Raw genomic sequence first — 14244 nt, 5'->3', positions numbered from 1 at the left:
AAGCTTCCAAGATGTCAGATCTCTTGCTTGCTGGGAAAAATAGCTCATGGGCTGGAGAGATGGCTCACCGGTTAAAGGCGCTTGCTTACAAAGCCTTATGGCTTGGGTTCAATTCCCCAGCTCCCATGCAAAGCCAGATGCACAAAGTGGCACATGTGTCTGGAGTTCATTTGCAGTGCAGGAGACTCTGGCACACCCATACTAACCATCTCTCTGTGTCTTTCTGTGTCTATATCTCCCTCTCTTTTCTTGTGCTCACTCTCTCAAAGAAAGAAAAAAAGAAAGAAAGAAAGAGAGAAAGGACAGAAATAAGGAAGGAAGGAAGGAAAGAAAATATTTAAAGAATAGCGCAAAAACCCAGTCCTGGATTTCCTGGGAACCTGGTAAGAAAAAAAAAAAAAAAAAAAGAATGAATGAATGAATATTGAGCAAATGAATCTGTATTTCAACAAACAGGTGTTTCATAAGATTTTATTTTAAAAAAAAAGGACCATGGGGCTGGAGAGATGGCTCAGCAGTTAAGGTGTTTGCCTGCAAAGCCAGAGGATCCAGGTTCGATTCCCCAGTACCCACATAAAACCAGATGCACAAGGTGGCACGTGGGTCTGGAATTTGTTTGCAGTGGCTAAAGGACCTAATGCCTTTTATTTCTTTCTCTTTCAAATAAATAAATAAAATATTTTTTTAAAAAAAGACCTTGTCCTAAATCCTGACATGTAATACACAAAAACAATTTAATCCAAAAATATGAACTAATCCCAGTGCAGACCCCACAGAAGTTGAAACTGTCGGTTGAGGAAAGCGTGGATACACTCCTCAATGTTCACAGAGGTTTAAAGGAGGGCACATTCCACATGACGCTTGGTGAAAGCTAGAGTCTTGCAAAGGTCCTGAGATGATCCCACACACTACGGTCTCCTTTTTTTTTTTTTGGTTTTTCAAGGTAGGGTCTCACTCTGGTCCAGGCTGACCTGCAACTAACTATGTAGTCTCAGGGTGGCCTCGAACTCATCGTGATCCTCCTAATTCTGCCTCCCAAGTGCTGGGATTAAAGGCATGTGCCACCATGCCCAGCTTTTTTTTTTTGTTGTTTTTTTTGTTTTGTTTTGTTTTTGTTTATTTTTATTTATTTATTTGAGAGTGACAGAGAGAGAGAGATAGAGAGAGACAGAATGGGCGCGCCAGGGCCTCCAGCCACTCACTGCACAGGAGCTCCAGACGTGTGTGCCCCCTTGTGCATCTGGCTAACGTGGGTCCTGGGGGAATTGAGCCTCAAACTGGTGACCTTAGGCTTCACAGGCAAGTGCTTAACCACTAAGCCATCTCTCCAGCCCTTTTTTTTTTTTTTTTTTTTTTTGGTTTTTTGAAGCAGGCTGACCTGGAATTCACTATGTAGTCTCAGGGTGGCCTTGAACTCAGAGTGATCCTCCTACCTCTGCCTCCCAAGTGCTGGGATTAAAGGGATGCACCACCACACCCGGCCTACAGTCTTCTCTTGACCTTGCCCCTCTCTTCACACATCCGATCCCAGGATTCTGCATTTAGCTACTGGGGGGTGGAGGGAGCATTTAAGATGCTAAGGCAAGAAAATAACACAGAAAACCTTAAGATTCTAATTTTGCTTTTTCTCTTATAAATTCAGAATGCACCACAGTTTATGATCTTATTTGTTCTAATCCACCTCTTGACCTTACAAAGGAAGTAGGAGTCACTACTAAAATTTTATAGGCAGATGCCTAGGACCTAAGGAGTTTAAGTGACTCACCTAAGATCACAGAGAATAGTAATTCTGAGCTGGACCTATAACATGGGCCCCCAGGCTCCTAATTTTGTGACATTGTCAGCCAGAATCTATTTTTCTTAATTAACAATTCCTAAAGAAGACATATTCTTATATCCTCACACTACCTTGTACAAAAATAAATAAATAAATAACAAACCTTGATAGTAACTTATGCCCTAACAATGCTATACAATTACAACTCAACACACTACAGTTAGTGTAATGGACCAAATTTAGTTCAGAAGATGCCCAGTTCATTTTCTGGCTTTTATTACAGCTTATGCCTAAGTGGTTTATACAATAAGAAAATATTTTACCTTTGCTTTCTGGGAAATTTTTATTTTTATTTTTATTTATTTATTTATTGGTTTTTCGAGATAAGTGTCACTCTAGCTCAGGCTGATCTGGAATACACTATGGAGTCTCAGGGTGGCCTCGAATTCATGGCAATCCTCCTACCTCTGCCTCCCGAATGCTGGGATTAAAGGCATGTGCCACCACACCCAGCTTTTTGATTTATTTATTTATAGATTTGAGGGAGAATAGCAGGGAGGGAGAGAGAGAATGGGCAACCTGGGCCTTCAGCCACTGCAAACAAATGCCAGATGCAGGTCACACCTTCTGCATCCTGGGGAATCGAAACTGGGTCTTTTGGGCCTTCAGGCTAACACCTTCACCATTAAGCTATCCCTTCAGCCCTTTCTGAGAATTTTGAAGGGAGCATTTCCTCCTGTTCCATGACTTCGCAAACAAAACAAAACCCAGTGAGTAGCTACAGAAGTAAAGAAGGAGGTTACAGGTAACTAAGGGTTACATGCCTGAATGGGACATGCTTGGTCACACTGTCTCAGAAATGTTCTGTCGAACATGGCTATCCTAAGGTAGATCAAGGAGAAAACAGGGTCACAAATCCACACATTTCAGAAGTGTTTTCTGGTGGGGTCACTCTTTGGAAAGTTACAACACAAATTAAGGGCTTTGAAAAACCCCGGGTCATAAGAATAATGAAGAAATAAATAAATAACTGGCTTCAGTTTAACCCCAAGTTCTCCAGTTTAGCTAACATGAGAAGAGCCCGAATTCAGAGCAGAAGTCAATGAACCTAGGGCTTAAGCCAGCCCCCTCTGTGCGGAACAGGAGGAGAGCGTGGTGCCTTCTCCACTCAAAAACCTCCTTGAGCCTCCCCTGTGGCCTCAAGCGAGCATGTCCACACTACTGACCAGCTGTGCCCTTCGCTAGTGCCTGGAAGTTACACCACCCAATTCCTCATTCCAACCAATCTCTTCTCTTGGAGAATTGAAGAGAAGATGGTACATTGAAAAGGGATCACCTGGGGCTGGAGAGATGGCTGAGCGGTTAAGGCGCTTTCCTGCAAAGTCTAAGAGCTCATGTTCCAATCTCTAGGTCTCACGCAGCCGGACCCAAGGTGATTGATGAAACATGCAATTTCTGACCTGCACACAAGGGGGCGCATGTGTCTGGAGTTCATTCACAGCAGGCTGAAGGTCCTGGTGTGCTCATTCTCTCCCTCCCTCTCTCTCCCTCTCTCTCCCTCTCTCTCTCTCTCTCTCTCTCTCTCTCTCTCTCTCTCTCTCTCTCTCTCTATCTATCTATCTATCTATCTCTTGCACTAAAAAAAAGGTAGAGCCTAGAAGAAGCGATGACTGATCTCTTTTAGTTTTTTTAATTTATTTATTTATTTTGAAGCACACCCAACAGACTGGCCTTTCTTTTATGAAAGGGCAGGGGTATTGGCATGCCAGGGCCTCCAGCCACTGCAATCAAAATCCAGACGTTTGCCCCCTTGTGCGCATATACCACATTGCATACTTGCCTCTGTCTTATGTGGGACCTGGAGAGTCAAACATGAGTCTTTAGGCTTTACAGGCAAGAACCTTAATCACTAAGCCATCTTTCCAGCCCTCTTTTACTTTTTAAAAAACTTTTGTTTATTTTTATTTATTTATTTGAGAGCAACGAACAGAGAGAGAAAGAGGCAGATAGAGAGAGAGAATGGGCACGCCAGGGCCTCCAGCCACTGCAAACAAACTCCAGACACCTGTGCGCCCTCCTCTCCCATGCATCTGGCTAACGTGGGTCCTGGGGAATCCAGCTTCAAATCAGGGTCCTTAGGCTTCACAGGCAAGCACCTAACCACTAAGCCATCTCTCCAGCCCTAGGTTTTTTTGGTTTTTTTTTGGTTTGTTTGTTTGTTTTTATAATTGTTAAGTTGGAACTTTGTATGGATACATCATGTGTTGGCTCTTCTGCTTGTGATTCACCAAATTCTAGAGTATTTTTTTGTTTTTGTTTTTTGGCTTTGTTTTTTATTTTTTGTTTTGTTGTTGTTGTTGTTGTTTTTGAGAGAGAGAGAGAGAGAATGGGTGCATCAGGGACTTTCAGCCACTGTGAACAAACTCCAGTCCCATAAGCCCCATTGTGCATATGTGTGACATGGCATACTTGCAACGTTGTGTGTCTGGCTATGTAGGGCCTGGAGATTTGAGCATGAGTTCTTAGGCTTTGCAGGCAAGCACCTTAACCACCAAGTCATCTCTCCAGCCTCCTGATTTACCACGTTCTTCTTCTTCCCCTCCGCCCCCCCGCCCAGGTAGGGTCTCACTCTAGCTCAGGCTGACCTGGAATTCACTATGTCATCTCAGGGTGGCCTCGAACTCACAACGGCGATCCTCCTACCTCTGTCTCCCTTGTGCCTGACTATGATTCACCACATTCTTTATTTTAATATTTATTTTTATTTATTTATTTATTTGACAGAGAAAGAGGGAGAGAGAATGGGCACGCCAGGGCCTCCAGCCACTGCGAACGAACTCCAGACGCATGCGCCCCCTGGTGCATCTGGCTAACGTGGGTCTGGGGGAATCGAACCTGGGTCCTTTGGCTTTGCAGGGAAACGCCTTAACCACTAAGCCACCCCTCCAGCCCTCACCACATTCTTGATCCCGAAAACAAAATTCACGCAGGAAGACAAAACACACATTTCAAACATATCCTGCCTCCTTCCAGATCCCCAAGATATTATTTCATTTCTTTAAATCGCCTTGGTCCCTACAGCAGATTGGCCCAAAGAAGCAGGCCCCATGAAGCCGGCTCAACGCGTTGGAAGCCCAGCTCAGCCGCTGGATGACCTCGGGCAGGCACCCAGCCACGGCCCTGTTAACACACTTGGACGGGTGGAGGCGGCAACACTTCCATCCGGCTGGAGCTGGATGGGGAGCTACCAATAAAACGAGGGTTATAAAAACCTTTGCAATACACTCAGTGTCCCGTAAAAGCTTAATGATTATAATCAAGATCCACACATGACACTCAGCAGTCATTGCTGCTGTCTGGTAACAGGGACGCGGTCTCTGCCCCATGCCTCCGCCATCTGCACAACCTGGCCTTGACCAAATCTGCTTTCTTGCACACAAAGCTTTCAGGAGAAAATTTTGCTGAAGCCACATGCTCAGGTTTAATCGCCACCATATGGTTCAGGGGAGATAAATGTCTCCTAATGAACCCCTGGACTTCTTTGCCCCCTATGGTGGAGCGGGCCTCGTTCATGAAGCTAACACCTGCTGTGGAAGGCCATTCCACTGTCCCCACTGGACAGACTGTGATCCTCCCGACCACATCAGAGGAAGCAAGGCCCTTGGTGAAGATTAAATCTGTTGACTGGAACATCCCATATCAAAGTTCTGTCACCTCTGCACCAGGCAGTACAGCATTAAGGGAGCAGTACTGAACGACAGTAAGGAACATTCATTTTAGAGGTCGATACATGTGCATCCAAATTCCAGGTCTGGTCTGGCCAACGTCTTTGGTAAATCACTTGTCATCTCTAAGTTCCACTTTTCCCATCTGCTAAGTGAGAATAGCCATGCTTACTACCCAGGCTTCATAGAGGAATTAAATGAGGTATTTACTTTTTTTTTCCCACTGTGCTGGGGAACAGGCTGAGAAACCAAATATAACCATTTTAAGTTTTAAAAAAAGGCCCAGGCCTGACTTAGATAGAGAACTAGCCGCCCAATGTGCTGACCTTTTGCTTCTGTAAACTTTGCTTGCTTAATTGCTGCCTTTCCCCCTAAAGTTTCTGAGGAATCTCCACTTCAAGGACCTTGCAGAAACACTCCACTGCAGGAGGGGGGGCTGAAGGGGGGGTCTCCAGCCTCCGACCACCTGCTTAGATAAGAAACTGAGGAATCTCCACTTCCAGGACAATGGAGATGACTTCATCTGCCCGGAGTGCCCCTAGCTCCTTCCCCCAACTTTGCCCGCTGAAACCCCAAGCCAATCAGAACTGTTTAAATCAACCAATCATGTATCTATCCCCTACTTCTTTGTTTGAATTCCTATATGAACCCCTTCCCCCAAAAGAAAGGGGCTCTCTCCCTCACTACCGCTGTGCCGGGCTGTGGGGACGGAGCCCAGGCCTAGGCTTGCAATAAAGACACCTGCTGCTTTTACATTCGAGTGTCTCGGCTTCTGTGGCGGTTCTCTGGGTGACTCCTGGGTGACTGGGGGTCTTGGCTCCTGGTCAGGGGTCTTGGCACAACAAGGCAAGCATTCTACCCATGACCTGCGATCTCTGGCCAGTTACTAGTGCACCCGGCCTATGGTGGTGATGATGGTAGTGGTGGTGGTGACGATGGGAACAATGAGAAGTAGACCCCCATCACTATGTCTCACAGGGCAAAACTCACCCCACTAACCTGGAGGTGCAGGACAGAGATATCTCTGGTCCATCTCTTAGTTGTTTTTAAAAGAAAAAAATATTTTATTGAGCCGGGCATGGTGGCTCACGACTTTCATCCCAGCACTTGGGAGGCAGAGGTAGAAGGATGGCTGTGAGTTCGAGGCCACCCTGAGACTACATAGTGAATTCCAGGTCAGCCTGAGCTAGAGCAAGACCCTACCTCGTAAAATAAAAACAAAACAACAATAAAATATTATTTATTTATTTAAGAGAAAGAGACACAGAGAGAGAATGGGCACACCTGGGCCTCTGACCACTGCAAATGAACTCCAGACACGTGCATCCCCTTGTACATCTGCCTTTACATGGGTCCCAGGGACTCGAACCTGGGTCCTTTGGCTTTGATGGCAAGTGCCTTAACTACTAAGCCATCTCTCCATCTCACATCTTTTAGTTCTTAATACCTGGACCAGCACTCAGTAAATCTGACTAGACTAAATTTCTGAAAAGACACTGGGAGTGGGGGTGAGGATGAACAGGCAGAAGCTCGTGCTGGAAAGATGAGGCCTCCTTCATGAGCTGCCCTCTAGCAAGAACCAAATCAGTCCACTTAACCTCATCCACACTGGCCTCGGGCAGATTTCTCACCCAGGCAAAAATCTGCTTATTCAAGTCCTCATTTGAATAATAATGGCAGAGGAAACTCACTCAGTCTGGCTCAGGTGATACTCTCTGAATTGCTTTTTAGATGTAGATATGAAACCAGCCCCAAGGTGAAGATGATTCCTTCCCCCTATCACCTCACCCCCCACTTTTGTGTCTGATCTCCAGAGGAAGACTCAGCCGTGAACTTGAAGGGCGAACCAGGAAACTGCTGTGTCATGCTCCATTCCCTTTCCTGTTCCTTTCTACGGGGGTCGGACAGTCACACACCCAGCACCCCCACAGGATCTGGAAAGGCAAAATCGTGCCCTCCCCCTTCCTAAAGTCCACTGCGGCTCTTCCACAGCGTTCCCACTCTACATCTCTCCTTTTCCTCCTAATTTCCTTTACGTTCACTTTCTGGTCATATTGTTGGGCTACTCTGGCCATGCATATGATGTACAAATGCAATTCATTTGTGTTTGTTTTACGTCGGCGGGGAGAGAACTGCTGCACCAGGGCCTTAGCCGCCACGAACGAACTCCAGGGGCATGGGCCACTTTGTGCGCATGTGTCGCCCTGTGCATCCGGCTTACGTGGGTTCTGGGAAGCCAAACCTGGGTCCTTAGGCTTCGTAGGCAATCACCTTAACCGATAAGCCATCTCTCCAGCTCCTCACTTTTAATCAGCAAATATTTCCTGAGTGCCTGCTACAGGGCAAGCACTGGGAATTAAACATCAAACAGAACACAGAATCTGCTTTGATGTACCCTGCATCTTACTGTACACAGTTCCTTCCCAAAAAAACGAATAAACGATGGTTGAAAACAATGTATTCTTTTTTATTTATATTTATTTATTAGAGACAGAGGGAGGGAGAGAGAGAATGGGCATTCCAGGGCCTCCAGCCATTGCAAACATACTCCACACGCATGGGCCACCCTGCGCATCTGGCTTAAGTGGGACCTGAAGAATTGAACCTGAGTCTTTAGGCTCCACAGGCAATCACCTTAACCACTAAGCCAACTCTACAGCCCAAAAACAATGCTTTCTTGATAAAGTCTGCACCGTAGTCTGGATGGTCAGCTGTCTCTCTCAAAATACACTCTGCCATGTCTATACCATGTCTTTTTTCACACCACCTGGAACAGCTCCACACCTCTTGACTTACCTGAAATCTATTCACAAGCCCTTATTTATCCTCACTGAAACCTTCCCAACATGCCTCACCCAGCCTGTCCTTTTCTCCCTTAACTTGTAGAGTGCTCTCATGGCCTCTGAAGACCCAGATTGTGTCTTTTCTAAGGCTTACTCTCTTACTGATTTTTTTAAGAGAAACAGAGAGGGTGAATTGACGCACCAGCCACGGAAATCAAACTACAGACGCTTGTGCCACCTAGTGGGCTTGTGTGACCTTGCATTTGCCTCACCTTTGTGCATCTGGCTTACGTGGGATCTGGAGAGTCGAACGTGGGTCCTTGGGCTTCACAAGCAAGCACCTTAACTATTAAGCCATTTCTCCAGCCCTCTTATTGATTTTTGATATGCTGGTGGTCCGGCACTGTCAAATCCATGGAACTGATGAGAGTATGTAAATCAGTCTTAATCTAGGGCTTATATTGAGTCTTCAAAGAGTTTTGTATTTTAAAAGCCTTGTTAGGCTTTTTGCTGAAAGAACTCCAAAAAAAAAAATTCTAAGAATGCTGTTTCTCAGAAAAAGGATCATATTCGTATCAGAAAAGCTGGATTATTTTTTATTGTATGAGAAATAATTATTCTGCTTGTTTATGCAAAATGTAGTTCACTTCAAAGACCCAATTTGTGCTACTGAAAGCTTTTTTTTTTTTTTTTTTTTATATTTGGGAAAGACATAGTTATAACCAGGCATGGTGGTGCACACCTTTAATCCCAGCATTTGGGGGGCAGAGATAGGAGGATCACTGTGAGTTCGAGGCCACCCTGAGACTACATAGCGAATTCCAGGTCAGCCTGGGCTAAAGTGAGACCCTACCTTGGGGGGAGGGGGAAAAGACATAGTTGCAGATGAACATCTGCTCAGAGCTGACATAAGCCAGCAGAGTCTAGAGCGAGGCTTGGCTTGGTCAGATACCCTGAGATCAGCATCCAAAGCACTTTTCATCTGCAGATAAGGAAGGCCTCAAGGAAACATATCTGAAAAGCATCAAACACACATGTGACAGAGTAGCTAAAAAGCTAACATCAATGCTTACTGTAAACCACTTCTTAAAAGTATCTACTTACACACGCACGTGTGTGTGTGTGTGTGTGTGTGTGTGTGTGTCAGGTTCTCTTGCTACTGCAATTGAACACCAGAACACCATGCCCACTTTGTGTGTCCAGTTTTGCATGGGTGTTGGGGAATGGAACCCATGGTTATCAAGCTTTGCAAGCAAGTGCCCCATTTATTGTAAACCACTTTAAAAGAGTTGTAAGATTTAAATAATAGTTTTAGTTAAAAGCTGTTTTATAAAAGAGGGGCTGGAGAGATGGTTCAGCGGTTAAGGGGCTTGCCTTTAAGCCTAAGAACCCAGGTTCAATTCCCCAGTACCCTTGTAAACCCAAATGCACAAAGTTGTACGTGCATCCGGAGTTTGTTTGCAGCAACTGGAGTCCTGATGCACCCATTCTCTCTTTTATCTCTCTCTCTCTCTCTCTCTCTCTCTCTCTCTCTCTGTTTCTCTGCTTACTAATAAAAAATACTTAAAAAAAAACAATTTGGGCTGGAGAGATGACTTAGCAGTTAAGGTGCTTGCCTATGAAGACTAAGGATCCATGTTCTACTCTCCAGATCCCATATAAGCCAGATGCACAAGTTGACACAAGATGTCACGTGTCTGGAGTTCAAATGCAGTACCTGGAGGCCCTAGTGCACCAATTCTCTCTCGCTCACTCGCTCTTTCTCTCTCATAAAAACAAAACAACTCTTTGGTATTGTTTACAGAATGATAAGAAAAACTTATTTTTTCCACAGTGAATCTCTTTTGCTCCATAAGCATTTATCAAGCCCTTTAGTTTTACAAGGCACTGGACCATATCATACTATCAGCCACGCAGCATAAGAAGCAGTTTGTATAACCTTTGTGTTGAATTAGGTATCATAAGTGATCTAGCAACAAAGGATATGAGAGGACACACATAGATTATAAGCAAATGCTATGACATCATCTTGTATAAGGGACTGGAGTATCCTAAGCTTTTGGTATCCATGGAGATCATGAAACAACCGTCCACCTATACCAAGGGACAAAACTGTTAGTAACAGATACAGCCTTTTGGAAATTAAACCTTGCTTAGGGCAACATATTCACCCCAACCATCAACCAATAAACTGGAGAGCCTTGTGGTAAGAGCACCAGGTTTTGCGACATGCCTGAAAATAGTACAGAGGTCTCAATATATGCTTCTGGATCAAGGGAGACTTACTATGGGAAGAATAAAGAAATAGGAGGCAGGGGCTGGAGAGATGGCTTAGAGGTTAAGCGCTTGCCTGTGAAGCCTAAGGACCCCGGTTCGAGGCTCGGTTCCCCAGGTCCCACGTTAGCCAGATGCACAAGGGGGCGCACGCGTCTGGAGTTCGTTTGCAGTGGCTGGAGGCCCTGGAGCGCTCATTCTCTCTCTCTCCCTCTCTCTGTGTCTGTCGCTCTCAAATAAATAAATAAAAATGAACAAAAAAATTTAAAAAAAAGAAAAGAAATAGGAGGCAGGTCTCCTGGGTGTTTGCGAAGGCTAGGAACTCACTCAGATCCTCACTAGACACAGAGGGGACAAGCATGTTTGCCTGGTCTTCCCAAATCCCCCCCCCCCCATCCTCATCCCATCTCCTGACTTAGCTTTAGAATGGCCTTAAAGGTAAAGCGGGGGAAGGAAAATTGAGAGCAGAAGAAGGTGGAGAGGGAGCGTGGAACTGCCGAGGTGTGCGCATCATTCTGAAGGGGAGGCGGCAAGGATGAGCCCTAAGCGTTCTGAGCATTCGCTCTGAGCGCCGCCTCTCCCCTCCCCCGTTTCCCACCTCCATCCTTCCTTTGGGCCCAGGGTAGGAGTCGCAGCAGCACTAACTGAACGGGGACACGAAGAGGTTCTGAACACCTGGACCTGGAGAAACCCTTCCAAGGCGAACTGGCACACGCCCTACCTGAGCCCTTTGCCAACTTTGGAAGGCCGTGGACTTTAATCCCACAACCCAAAGCATCTATGTAGCAAGAAACCTTAGTTTTCACTCACTTTATGGAATGCCGTCTTGCCATAAGCGAATCTTGGTCAAAGAAGTACGGATTCTTTCATCTCGCCTCAAAGAAAGGCTTATCGTTCTGTTAGAAACAGAAATAAGTCTAACAAGAACATAGAGCGCCACACAGCACCTCAACCCTTGAGGATCTAGGGCCCTTCCTTCAGGTGGAAGCTGGTGGGGATCTTCGTAAAAGAGATACCATGTAGTCTCCATGGTTTATTCAGATGCCTGCTCCCTTCATTCATGGTATACATTAGATTGTAACAATCAAATTCATCTGTCCCATTTGTTTTTTCTTTTTATTTTAATTTTAGGGAGAAACAGACAGAGGAAGGGAGAGAGAACTAAGGGCCTCAGCTACTGAATTCAAACTACAGACGCTTGCGCCTCCTAGTGGGCATGTGCAACCTTACACTTGCCTCACCTTTGTGCATCTGGCGAGTTGAACATGGGTCCTTAGGGTTCTCAGGCAAGCGCCTTAACCGCTGTGCCATCTCTCCAGCCCTTGTTTTTTGGTTTTTGGCTTTTTTCCTAAGGAATCCTAAAGCTTGGTATGATGGAGGAACCACTGGATAAAATAAAGACACAATGACCGAACAGAGAAAACAAGTGCCTTGAAATCCATGGCTAGTCTAATGACAGAGAGCCAGGAGTTCTGGCTGCCTAGGTGACAAGGGAAGGTAGTAGCTCTCCTTGGGCACCTGTGCCAGTCACCCCGCATGGCATGACGTGAGATGAAAGCACCTGCTGACTCTTGGAGGTATAATTACTTGGAGGGTGGGGCTGTAATTAAAGTAAGGATAATTTACCTGGAAGAAGATAAAAATTAAGAATTATTAATGATGATAATAATTAGTGCTTTTATATCTAAGAATCACAAAGTGCTTTACAAGCTGTAATTATCACAGCTCCCCTCTGAGGAAGGGATTCATATCTTACAGCTCCTTGGTCGACAGAGAGGTGAAGTGATGGACATGGGAGACAGCAGAGAGGGGTGGAGCGCCTCCTCCTCCCTCACCTGCCCTGTGCGTGGTGAAACCAGAGGGAGGCCCCAGCAGGGCCGACTCCCATTACGGTGAGTACCCTCATCTTCAAGCTGTCATCCAAACAGATGATCATCCCAGCGTGAGCAACTCATTGCATTCTGACATGTTGGCCTCTGAAATTGCTGGGATGCAATAAAATGATAGCAGCAAGGATTTTTATTAAACACATAGTAGAAAGGTACACCACCACTTTCAAGGAACTTAAGACCTAATTGAGAAGACAAAAGAAGCATCCATTAAATTAGAGATAAATATGAAAATGAACACATGAACTAACACTAGTTTGTACAATGCTGGCAATGCATCCTGCCCGGGAGATTTTTCTGGAGGTGGGATATCATTGCATGTAAAGATTGAGGAAGGTTTTGGGGGGGGATGAGATGGAGCTTTTGTGGGGCTTCCAGTGAATTGCATTAGGTGTTAGGCTGGCAGAAGGCAGATCAGTGAATGGGATGAAGAAAAAGGAAAACTTAAAATTTTCATACATGATGTTAAAGTCTTCATGGAAGACATGCTGAGAGAACTCACAAAGGAATCTTACTTTTCTCAAAGCCCTCTAAAATCATCCTGCCTTGGACACTTCCCAAGAGTGTCAACGTCATGGTTTATATTAAGTTCTAAAGAAGCCCATTATGCCGAGGACAACACTAGAATCTTCTCTTTCACCTACATTTCCACAGAATGTCAAATCTATCTTGGGGAAAACGGCCCTTTGAGTGAAACGAAGACCGGGAAAACGCTGGTATTTTCCTGGTTTGTTCTTTGTTTGATAGCACAGCAGCGTTCCAACCCAGGGGTGGGACACACTGAGAAGGGTTCCATGGTTGATGTGGCATGAAAGCAACTGAGTGATATAAATTTTCTCTTTTCAGTTCCTCTGTGGCAAAAAGTCCAAGTCTCAAAGCCAGTATAATACTATAGATCTATAGCCAGGTGTGGTGCCGAACACCTTTAATCCCAGCACTCGAGAGGCAGAGGTAGGAGGATCGCCGTGAGTTCGAGGCCACCCTGAGTCTACATAGTGAATTCTAGGTCAGCCTGGACCAGAGTGAGACCCTACTTTGAAAACTCAAAACACACACACATATATATAGATATCTTCAGATTACAAAAACATCATTCTTTTATTAACAATGAGAGGATATTTCTGCTTTTAAAATTTCTAGTTAATGTTAAATAAAAATAGTGAATCAAATTGATAGGACTCAATTTTCTATATTATATATATTTACTATATACTATATATATTTACTAGCATCTTTGAAGCTTGTAAGAAACTGCAAAACAATTAAAATTGTGTCTTTGTCCCAAACCTCAGGTCAGAGACTGCTGCTCAAGGGATATTCTTGAATAATGATCCAGTCTAAAATAAAAGAACCTTAGGTAGAAATGAGAACCGGGTGGTTGTGAGATGGCTACCTACAGGCAAACTGAGGTGCAAAAGGGAAGAGAGGCCAGTTCTTTGAGGTTTATAGACATCTACATTTCCCTCATGTTATACTCACTCTGGAAAAGAATGCGGGTTTTTTCTGTTTGTTTGTTTGTTTTAAAGCTATTACTTAACATGTAGCTTCACTCAGAGTAGAAAACCAGGGATGAAGGTCCCCAGTGGATCACACAGAGCAGACAAAGCAGAAGCAGACCTGTGAGGGGGAAGCGGGAAGACCACAGGTTGTAGATCAGCCTGGATACACACAAGATGAGAAAAAGAAAAGAAAAAAAAAGGGGGGAGAGATAGAGAAGAAAGAGAGAGAAAGGAAAAAGAAAGATAGGAAGGAAGGAGGGGGAAGAGAAAAAGGGAAGGAGGAAAGAGAACGAGAAA

The sequence above is a fragment of the Jaculus jaculus genome, chromosome 19 (genome assembly GCF_020740685.1).
Source record: "Jaculus jaculus isolate mJacJac1 chromosome 19, mJacJac1.mat.Y.cur, whole genome shotgun sequence".
Taxonomy (NCBI): domain Eukaryota; kingdom Metazoa; phylum Chordata; class Mammalia; order Rodentia; family Dipodidae; genus Jaculus; species Jaculus jaculus.
Note: the sequence above shows the minus strand (reverse complement) of the source record.